At 37.9% G+C, this 11853-nt stretch overlaps 1 non-coding gene and 1 pseudogene across 1 annotated transcript; both read left to right on the forward strand.

Annotated features, from left to right (window-relative positions):
* Positions 1-2585: 2585 nt before the first annotated feature.
* LOC150008760 (U6 spliceosomal RNA) lies at positions 2586-2691 on the forward strand. The gene has a single exon (XR_016511497.1). It is a non-coding gene; the product is annotated as a U6 spliceosomal RNA (small nuclear RNA).
* Positions 2692-8808: 6117 nt separating this feature from the next.
* LOC150008761 (GTPase KRas-like) lies at positions 8809-9448 on the forward strand (annotated as a pseudogene).
* The last annotated feature ends 2405 nt before the right edge of the window (positions 9449-11853 follow it).

Raw genomic sequence — 11853 nt, forward strand, 5'->3', positions numbered from 1 at the left:
GAAAAAGTTAACAGATTTACAAAACTGAAAAAGAGCAGAGAGGCCCTCACCATCTCTAACAATACAGAATCTTGAAGACTTTTCACTCTATCATAATTTTTTTCCTCTTCTTGTGTTTTATCTTGCTTTGTTTGGTCTCTCTTCTCTAGCATCAGTCTTCATCACAATTATACAGAAATACCATTGAAAAATTATCTTGCTTGTAAAAAGCTTAAAAGGATGAATTCAGTCATCAGGTTTAGGAAACTTGCTAGATTAATCTTGTTAAGAGATTAAAAAATAAAATAAAATGCAAGTGTCTCTCTAATTCCTGCCTCCTCCCCTATTCTTCCACTCTGACCTCCTTTCTTTTAGACAGTTTCCCTTTGTCACCTTCATAAAAGCAATTGAATGAGTATCAATGACCTCCCTTACCATGAAGGAGGGAACACAAAATTAGGCCTTTAATCTAAGCACCAGCAGAAGGACTGTTCAAGCAAGCATGTGCCAGGTTGCTGCACCCTGAATGCCTGATACACCTATCTATCTTGCTATTTTTAGTGACAACATCCAAAATAATTTCAGCAGTTGATAAAAATCAAATGACTTCCTACAAAATTACCATTAGAGCATTTCATGCTACCATAAAAGAGGCACTAATTACCACAGGAAGCCATGGACAGCTTTATATTTTTCTCCCTAAATGACATAAAACACTGTAAGCTCTATAATTAGTATCATTTTGTCATGAGTTCTTTTTAAATTTAAATATAGACCATTTCCAAGCTCATTTTGCAAAGCTCATGTTTGAAGAATCACAAATGACACATTTACTCTAAGTATTTCTTTCAAAGATATATGGGGTTTATTTCAGTCCCAAATCAAAAATTTGTGCTAAACTTGTGCTGAACAATCACCTGAGAGAGTTTCATAGCCAAGCCTCCAATCTTATATTTGATTCCCTATAAACAACAGTGAAGCTTTTCTGCAGATGGAAAGCATTTAAACATGGCAACTTCCAATGGTAATGCTATAAAAAATGTCTTCCTACTGAGGGCACCAAACCTGGATAGATGAGGAGAGAGTTTTATTTTCCTGGATTGCTACAGATTATTGCCTTGAGATCATGGTACTTCTGGGATACAATAAGATCAAGTTTTCATGTTTTAAAGTATCCTTTTGCTATACTGTATTTTGAAACTAAAAATACTGTAAGGTCCTTCACAAGAGAATAACTTTAATGAGATAAAAATATGAGCACCACAGGCATTCCATGAACATTAACCATAACACTGGCTTAAGTACAAGGTATGTTAAATCATGGACTGAAAACAATCATGCTTTGAATATAATCTATTGTTTCTTGGAGTGTTTAATCCTATTCCAGGCAATTTTGGATCCATTTTTCTATTTGTACACCAAGGTAAAATTTGTCCTGTTATTATATTTTGTCACAGAAGTATGTTACAAGTCTCTATTCAGTAAATACTAGCACAACAAGAATAATTGTGAGCTGCATTTGTGTAGTTCAACAACTGCAAATGAATATATGTTCTCATATTTCTAACAAAGAAATGTAACTTTGAGCTTAGAGTCGTTAAGTAGCCACTTAATATCATATAATTAGTAATGAATGACCATAGGATTGACACAATATTCTCACTCAAAGTCCAGAAATAAAATAGAAAAAAAAAAAATTAAGAGCCTTGGCATTAAAATTTTAACTATTAGTTATAACAGTATTGTAAGGTATAGTCTTTTTTTAAAAAAAGTGTGCTACCCAACTAAAGTAATTTTGAAAATAAGTAGAGGAGTATAGAAAACTCTTCTATGTTGGCTCATTAGAAAGAATCAGCATGTTGTTATTTAAAAATTTCTGTCTCAGGCCATTCCTCTATTTTTCCTAAAAGAAGTAAAATAGTAAAAAATAAAACATATAGCACATTTATTAAACACCAACTATGTGCCAGTCACTGTACTCTTCTCTTAAAAGTTCAAATATGAAATGCATTCTCCTTGCTCTTAAATGTGCCCCTTAAAGAGCATGTTTAAGTAGTAAACAAGTATATATATAATTCAAATTCAACAAAATAATAATGAAGTTGATGTTTAAGAAAAATAGACAAGCCTAACTACTTGTCTTAAAGCTTCCATTTCTATCTTATAACTGAGTTACTCAATATATTGCTTTTGAAGATGTAAAGATTACAATGAAATACATAACTTTCTTATGAATTATTTTTCTTTAAACAAGGGAAGATTCGGGGAGAAACCAAAAACAGAGTGTCTATATCCCATTCTGTGAAATTATATTGCCAAGTTCTTTTATTTGATCTGGAATTAAATAAAAATAGAAGAATTAGCAGGGAGTATAAATTAAGTTTTGTAAGCTGTGCACTCTACAAAACTACCTTGCAAAATAGGTATGTCAAGAAAAGATGCAGCCTACATTTCACATGCAGAACCAGGCACCTTAGCATTGGGTCTTGTTAACAGGCTTTGTCAAATTCAGGTTAATGTTCTTTATGAACTAATAATAGGCCTGAATTTTAGGGTCTCTGTTCATGGGCATGGCATGAGAAGTCTGTGCCTAGAAAGGATTCCCAGTGTTCTCTATAGGAGCACAAATACTAAAATTGGAACAATTTAAAGATATTACCATGGCTCCTGCACAAGAATGACACAAAAACTTGTAAAACATTCCATATTTTTACATTAGTGTTCATGGATCAGGAAAGTTAATACTTTTAAAGTAGCCATACTACCCAAAACAATCTACACATTCAATGCAATACCCATCAAGATACCAAAGGCATTGTTCATAGAAATAGAAGAAATAATCATAAAATTGGTATGGAACTACAAAAGAACCCAAAGAGCCAAAGCAATCCTGAGAAAGAAAACAACAAAGCTAAAAGTATCACTCTACCTAATTTTAAAATGTACTACTAAGCTCTAGTAATAAGAACAGCATGGTACTGTCACAAAAGTAAACCAATCAAACAGAATAGAGAGCCAAGAATTAAATCCTGGCATATACAGTCAACTACTATTCAACGAGCAGGTCAAGTACACCCAATGGAGGAAGAATAGTCTTTTCAACAAATAGTATTGGGAAAACTGAAGAAATACATGCATAAAAATTAAATTGAAACTCTATCTCACCCCTCTCACAGAAAGCAGACTTAAGAACTGATACCATAAAAGTTTTAGAAGAGCACATACAGAATAAGCTCATTGATACTGGTCTTGGCAATGATTTTTGGATATGATGCCCAAAATACAAACAATATAAGTAAAAGTCAACAAAAGAGACTACATCAAACTCAAAGGCTGCTGCAGTACAAAAGAAACAACAAAATAAAAAGACAATTTACAGATGGGAGAAAAGTTTTGCAAACCTTATATCAGACAAGGGATTAATATCCAAAGTATATTAAGAAATAATACAACTTAACATAAAAACAAACAATCCAATTTAAGAGGGGGCAGAAGAACAAAACAGACATTTTCCCAAAGAGGACATCAAAGTGGTAAACAGTCACGTGAAATGATGCTCGACACCACTAATCATCAGGGTAATCCCAATCAAAACCATGATGAGCTATCCCCTCACACCTGTTAAAATGGCTATCATTAAGAAGAGACATTATATGCTGGTGGATGCCCTATTAGTGGGGTGCAAAGTGGTCCATTTACCATGGAAAACAATATGGAGATTACTAAAAAATTTAAAATAGATTGATCATATGATCCAGCAATTCCACTTCTGGATTTATACCCAAAGGAAATGAAAATGGGATTTATATGAGATATATGCATTCCCATGTTTATCACAGAATATTCACAATCTCCAAAAGATGGAAACAACCCAAATGCCTATCAATGGATGAATGAATAAAAATGATATGGTATATATACACAGTAGGATATTATTCAGCCATAAATAAAAGAGATATCCTGCCATTTGTGACAATATGGATAGACCTTGAGCACATTATGCTAAATAAGTCAGAGAAAGACAAGTACTGTATGATATCATTTATATGTAGAATCTAAAAACAAAAATCAAATCTATAATAGTAAAATTTTACTTACCTTGGAATGGAAGTGGAGGTGACACTACTTACAGTAGTGTTTAAGAGTATGAATTTATAACAAACAGTAAGCCAATAGAGATCTAATGCACAGTATAATGAATATAATTATATAATTTGATAATATTGCTATAATGGCAGTCAGTATTTAAAGGTATTAAAGTAATATGCTCGGTACCTTAAATTTATACAATGTTATATGTCAAATTTATTCAGAACAAAAGAAAGAAAGACACAAAGATCACCAGAACAAAGAGCCCAGAAATCAACCCATCCCTATATAGTCAACTAATTTACAACAAAAGAGCCAAGAATACACAGTGGAGAAAGGCTAGTCCCTTCAATAAATGATTGGGCAAATAGGACAGCCACATACAAAAGAATGAAACTGCACTCTTATCTTGCATCATACACTAAAATCAATGCAAAGATTTTACATGTCAATGCCTACTTTACTTAGTATCACACTTATTCATGCAAACTGTATGAACCCTGAACAATATACCCCATTTATACCCCCAGCCTTGATACTTGTGTTGTCATATATATTTTACATCTGAAAACATAAATTCTACAATATGGTGTAATTTTTATTTTAAAAAAATAAAAGATCCCCCAAATGAGTCCAAGCATTCTAAAAAAATCATCCACACTCCACCCATGAGGGTCGCCCCAGTAATCCAGAATCCCTGTGGAACATGTATCTGTCCCGTTCACACCACTCTTGGATAGGACGTGAAAAGGCACAGATCCTATAAGATCTGTAAGGAAATCCACCGTACTCAATAAATGTAGCACAAGATATTTAAATGTTACTTCCTGGAAAATAACTTCCAGATGGCAAATGTTAACTTATGTCAAAGTAACCCCTGAGTCTTACTTTAACCTTGGGAAATTTCATACATTGTTAAACACTATTTCCCAAACAGTGAATCCTAGAATCCCCTTCCCCAGGCTTTCACACTCTAATCCAATTTGTACCTGAAACACTTTCTCCAGATTCCCTTGGTATGATTAGATATACCTGAAGCTTTTAGAAGTAAGTGCTGATAACAGAACTTTTAAACAGTGGCTTGCTTTAAAACAGTATAAAGGCCTTGCCCTGTTAATGGGTAGCCCTGAGATTGTCAAACACTGGATTTAAAGATCAGCAGGCCTCAAAGGCAACTTGTCTGGATTTCTCATTTTCTTTCTTTACTTTGCCAGCTTCTTCCCAGGGGATACTGTTTCATACTCCACCATAGAGGGATTATCCTTGTGCATATTAAATATAAAAATGCCCTAAGCATCTGTGTTCAAGAAGACCAAGACAGGGATTTCCATTCTATATTCTACTTAGGCTTTCCCTGATTTCCAGGTTCTAGTATAAGAAATGTTCCAACTAGTTTCCACCAACTTTGAGGTAACTGTTTCACTTATGGACCTTCTTAACCATCTGAACATATATACCAGAGATGCCTGACCTTTCCAATTCCACGGGAATTATTTTCATCTCTATCAAGGGGATTCAGGAAGAACATGACTCACAAGATTTTCCTGAGTCCAACTCTGATGTAACTAATTAGGGAAGACCTAAAGTGTGATGGATCAAAAAGGAAGGAAGTGTTAATACTGTAAGAACCTTTCTCAGCAGGAGGTAGGAAACATCCTAAAAACAACTGAGCTCTTTGAGCTCTTATTGACTTGTACTCCAAGCTCCAGCCCTGATGTGTTTGCTAATCCTCCCTAGGACTTCCTCAGACACAATTTGAAGCCTCTCTTTGATCTTACCCTTCTCTGAGAAGCTGACTTTTTTAGCTATGATCTTTCCAAAACTCCAACCTTAATCTCTGCTGAACAGACCATACCTCAGTTCCCTGTTAGTTAGCTCGGTTGGTTTATTGGCAATATCATCAGCTTGACCAAAACCAACATTTCCACACTGGAAAAGGAAAAATCGAAAGCCATTACAGTACCAAATGTACCCTGTAATTACTAAAGCAATTTTTATTCTAAAGAGAATTTTTAAAAGAACCTAATCTAGATATGTCCATTAGGGCCACATTTGCAGAGCCTTACATAACAAGAAAAGGTTGTTGAACAATCTCACACTGGAATCACCAAAGCAAGGACAGTGCCTAGTCAATCTGACAGTTTTTAAAGACAACACAAACAGTCAGCAGGAGAAATCTGTGGACATATTAGCCTTAGATTTGAGACTTCTTTCAATACAATACAACACAGAAAAAACTAATCTATGGGGTCAGAAAATAATGTGTGATGAGCATTGGCAACAATTACAGGTAAATATGGGAAGGCAAATAGTTTTTGGCAGTGAAGTTCCCTTAAAATGAGTAGAGAATTGTTGCCCAGATCACAATTCAGTTTTAGAAAACTTAACTTTAATACCTAGGATAAGGAATGTGTCATGAAATAATAAAATGTGCAGCCATGGAATAGTGATACTTCAGTGAAAGTAATGTAAAACAAAATAGAATGACTTAAATAAAATTAATTTGAGCAAATCTCAGCAATTACTATTTAAATCAATACTTATAAAAAAACACAATTTGTTAGTAAATATAGTAAGAGTAGTTAATACAGGACCCTGGCTGATTTGGCTCAGTGGATTGAGCGTCGGCCTGCGAGCTAAGTGTCGCTGGTTCGATCTTCCAGTCAGGGCACATCAGAGAAGGAAAACTCTGACTCCAGAAAACCTCCGCTGCCTTGCGGCATACCTCTTCAGGGGAAAGGCTAAGGGAGTAAACCCCGACAGAAAATCCGGAGCCGGAGTCCCTAAGGCGGTTTGACGTTGTAGTCAACACCGGCAACTCCTGCGGCGCACCTGAAGCCAAGCTGTATCGACTCCGTCTTTCCCTTGGACCCTTCAGCTGCGAAGAGAGGGGGGGTCTGCTGCATGGGCAACAGCAGACCCTCCATATCACCCTGCCCAGGCTCTGTAGCTTCAGCTTCACTGGAGAGGACACTCCAGCGTCATCGCAAGATGTCGATTCAACACGGGAGGAGACAGATACCGTGTCACTCCCGAGTCGGACTGCACAGCCATTCTCGGCGGTGCAGATAGACTCTTAAGAAGCTACACCATCGTCTCTCGAGACGGACGGCTGTCGCCGAGTTAATACAGGATAAGAACGAACAAAGAAAGAAAAATACCCCTAAAGTAACTATTGAACAAAGGTGCTATCTTCCTTGAATGTTTCTATTCCAAGGAGATGTTTCTCAAGTATATTTACACTATTATTAAATATGACTTTCGTATTAACCATTGTCACCAAACAAAGAGTATACATGATGAAATATTACCATACTTAAAACTTCTGTGCTTTTGGGGAAGTAAAGGAGAAGGAGTTGAAAAGGGGAAGAGAATATAAGGAGAGATTACAGATGACAGAGGTTTAAAGGGAAGACAAAAACTTATAGCAACTGATGTCTACATGACATATGTTCTTTATTTTTCCTCCTTGCATAGATTTGAGGCAGTCAACTACTCCTGCACAAATAATGTTAACTCATATAACATGTATGGAATTTTAAGAACACACTGGTGGTTTTTTTAAACCTTAATGAAAATTATCCCTTCACTAGGAGATAATATAGATACAGGTAGGAGAAAAATCAGCCTCTGGATTTGCAATTTCAATAATAAATATTTGTACTATATTCCTTGGTAGTCTTTAACATTTTTCCATTTTTCATCATTTAAGAAAGTTCTAGTAAAACTCCTTAAGCTATCTTTCAAAGTAGTGTAATGGGGGAAACCGCGCCCCTGGTCCCAGAAATGGGGAAGGGTAGAGAAGCCCTGAAGATGGTGCATTTGCGCATCGTTCGGCAACTAGGATGGCACTGCATAACAAAAAACGTGCAACACTGGCACCAAAAACCAGGAAGCGCAGCAGATTTCAGGGAGGAGGGCAATGGGGGAGGCTAGGGCGGTAGTCTCAGGAAGTTCAGCCAGCAGATGAACTCAAGGCAGCATGGGCCCAGCAAGCCCCTTGTCCCTTCCCAGGTGGGGAGCCATGGTGGCTGCCACCCACCCACGGCCCAGGTCAGTAGGCTACAGCCCCAGTGCACCTGGGGGAGATCAGGCCCCATGCCCTTTCCTGGGCGTTCTGGGCCTGACCTGGAGCACTGCAGGGACTATGAACAAAGCTGGTAAGAAGTGAACAGCAGGGTGCTGAGAGGAGGTAAGAGCAGGGCAGGTCCTGGGAGGCCATGTGCTAGATGAGAAGCCCCAAGCCCTCACGTGTGCACGTGAAGCCTTGGGAAACTGCTGCAGCGCCACCCACCAGCAGCCTGCTGGCTCCTCCTGCCACCAGGGCAAGGGTGGGTTTCAAGAAATCAAATATATATATATATTCCATTTTCCTTTCCACCAGACTGTCTCTAGAGTTATTGCCTCTGGGACCCCACTGGTTGTTCAGTTACAGAAGTGGTGCTCAATGTGGGGGTTCCTAGCCTCTTGGGGCAGGTCAACTCCCCCAGGGAGTGGGGGACTGTTGGACTTCCCAGTTGCTGGGAGTTCCTCTGCACTGCCACTGGGGACCTCAGATAATGTAGCTGGCAGGTGGGAAGAAAACTGGTCTGGGAAGAGAATAGACTCTAGGAAGAAGGAAGGATCGCCTGAGTTTTAGGGCTCAGAACCAGGGTCTGGGTGAGAGTTGGCCGAGTTCTGGGGAGGCACTGAAGGCAGTGGCGGGGGCTAGAGGTTCTGCTGCTCCAAGGCCTGCTGAAAATGGCTGAATATAAACTTGTGGTAGTTGGAGCTGGTGGCGTAGGCAGGAGTGCCTTGACAATACAGCTAATTCAGAATCACTTTGTGGATGCATCTGATCCTACAATAGAGGATTCCTACAGGAAACAAGTATTAATTGATGAAGAAATCTGTTTCTTGGATATTCTTGACACAGCAGATCAAGAGGAATGCAGTGCAATGAGGGACCAGTACATGAGGACTGGAGAGGGTTTCCTTTGTGTATTTGCCTTAAATGATACTAAATTTTTTGAAGAGAATCACTATTATAGAGAAGAAGTGAAGAGTTAAAGACTAAAGATGTACTCATGGTCCTAGTAGGAAATAAATATGATTTACCTTCTAGAACAGTAGACACAAAACAGACACAAAATAGAGAAGTGGAAAAAGTTAAAGATTCTGAAGATGTACCCATGGTCCTAGTAGGAAATAAATGTGATTTGCCTTCTAGAACAGTAGCAAGAAGTTATGGAATTCCTTATATTGAAACATCAGCAAAGACAAGACAGGGTACTGACAATGCCTTCTATACATTAGTTCAGGAAATTCAAAAACATAAAGAAGAGGTGGGCAAAGATGGTAAGAAAAAAAAAAGTCAAAGACAAAGTGTATAATTATGTAAATACAATTTGTACTTTTTTCTTAAGGCATACTTACATGGTAATTTTTGTATATTACACTAAATTATTAACATTTGTTTTAGCATTACCTAATTTTCTTTCTGCGTCATCCAAGCTGTTAGCTTTAATTTTGAATGCTAATTTTAAAAAATGACAGTGGAAGTTTTTTTTCCTCTAAGAGCCAGTATTCTGAGTTTTTTGTTTTGTTTTATTTGTTTTAAGTAACAATGCCTGTGGTGGGCAGGGGAGAAACTGAATACCTGAGATTCCTTCTTGGGATTTTTGGTGTATGTGTTTGATTACTTCCTTTCTTGAACCTGAAAAAAGAGAAGCATGATGTCTCACATTTATTGGTTGTCCTATATTACTTTCAAATTATAAACAAATTTAAATGATTTTCTGGCAAAAAAAAAAAAAAAGTACAGTTTATGTAAGGGAATGTGTTGAGAGATTTAAGGACTTTTTGCTGCCAGATACTGTGTTTGAGGTGGGTCCGTTCCATCGTTAAAAAAGGACACGAATTGAAAATGAGTTATGGTTATCCCTAAGTGAGTAAGAAGGTCTATGAAGGTTGCAGGAGGTGCATAGAAAGTTGTAAGGCATATAGAAAGCTAAAAAAAGAATAATAAAAGAAAAAAAAGAACAGATTTGTGAAGGTTGTAGAGGCGACAGAAAGGTGTGGAACTTTTTTTTAAAGGAAACACACATCAGTGCTTGTGTTGGGTTATTCTTTGCTTTGGGATTTTTTCTTTCTGATCTTTTGGGGACTTAGGGAACTTAACTCTTTTGTTTACACTGGGAATCCCCTGTCTCTGCTGTTTGGGGCTTTGTACCATTTGGACCTAAGGAAGGTCATCTGGTGCTGGTTAGAGCCAGCTGGGATGAGAGAGCATGCCTCTGCCAGGGGACCAGTGGACATGCTGGTAGGCAAAAGGTTGCCTCTATCTTTGGGGCTTCATGCCATTGGTGCCAGTAGAATCCGGCTGGGGTGACAACATATCTCTGCCATTTGGGGCTTTGTGCCATTTGGGACCTGAGAAAGGTCATCTGTGTGACTGGTTAGTGGCACCAGTTCGTGAAAGACAAGATTCTAAGACTAATTTAGTCCCATCTTATTTTTTATTTTTTATTTTTGGAATTCTGTTTTCTGCTCTGGATTTTGTTGTTGTTGTTGTTTCTGCTGTGAGAAGAAATTTAGGCTCCTAAGGGTTAAAACTTTATATTAGGTTAGGAAATAAAATAATGAAAGATATAAGACATGGAAATGCAATTTTGGCAAATATTGGAAGGACAAGGGTTATCCTTTTTGCTTTGTATTTTTCTCCCTACCTGGTCCATCCAAAATTTGGCATTCTTAATGAGTAAGAATATAGAAATTTTCTTTTAATGAAACCCATAAAACCAGTTTCAAATTATGGTTTTAATAACCAAGACTTTGACTGGAATGTCATGCCTGAAGGAGGCATGCCTGGGCTCTGGTTGTTACCAGAAAGCCTTGAGGAATAAAGATTGACTTTGGAAGCTAACATGAGCCCACTGGAGAAATGACCTGGTATCTTGTTTGGTCACATAGTTCATGGCAGTCTTCCCAGGGAAGGAATGAAGGTTGCTTTCCTGAAGGATGGCAAGGAGAAACCTTAAGACATGATAGGAACCTCAAGGACGTGAGGAATACGGGTACTGCAGGCGAAGTCAGATGGCAGTTGTGGGGCTTGGCTTCTCTAGCCTGAAGGGCTTTCTAAGGGTCAATCTGAAGTTTCCTTCTGGAAGTTTCAGCAAAGCAGACTTTAAAAAGCCTGTATGTTCAGTGCTGCTCTTGCTGTTTTTATGCAATGAGGCAAAATTGAAAATTGTCACTCTTTTTGAGGCTAATGAGAGTGATCTTAGGGAGAGGATTCAGGTGTTAAGGAAAATCACAATGCTCAGTTGTGATCATTGGACTCCAGTGCAGCTAAATGTCTTTAAAGTTTTTCACTTGAGAGTTGAACTGGTTTAACCTTATAATATCAAATTGTCACTGCTTAGTATTGTTTTAGCAAAGGCCTTGCAACTGAACGTCATCTCAAAAGATAGTCTTGGGAACTCAGAAAATGAGTACACCCCACTAGAGAAGTTACCTGCATTGCCACCTCCTGGAACTCAATGGTTTGGTTGGACTAAACTGTTGAGTTGGTGAAGTATGGGTGGCCTATTGGCTTTGCTTTAGAACTGTCTTCTTTTCTGCATTAACAGTTTGGACAGAAAGGGTCCAGAAGTATTGAAGTGGGGAATCTCAGGATATTCCCATAAGCCTAATTTAAGCTGAATATAGTAGGCAGTAAGGCTACAGACAGGTGTGACATGTCTTGCACACCTTCCTCCAAGGAGGCCATTTTTTTCTTAATCAGGGACACTGTAGAATTAGTCT

The sequence above is a fragment of the Furipterus horrens genome, unplaced genomic scaffold (genome assembly GCF_987537825.1).
Source record: "Furipterus horrens unplaced genomic scaffold, mFurHor1.1.pri manual_scaffold_5, whole genome shotgun sequence".
In the NCBI taxonomy this organism is placed as follows: domain Eukaryota; kingdom Metazoa; phylum Chordata; class Mammalia; order Chiroptera; family Furipteridae; genus Furipterus; species Furipterus horrens.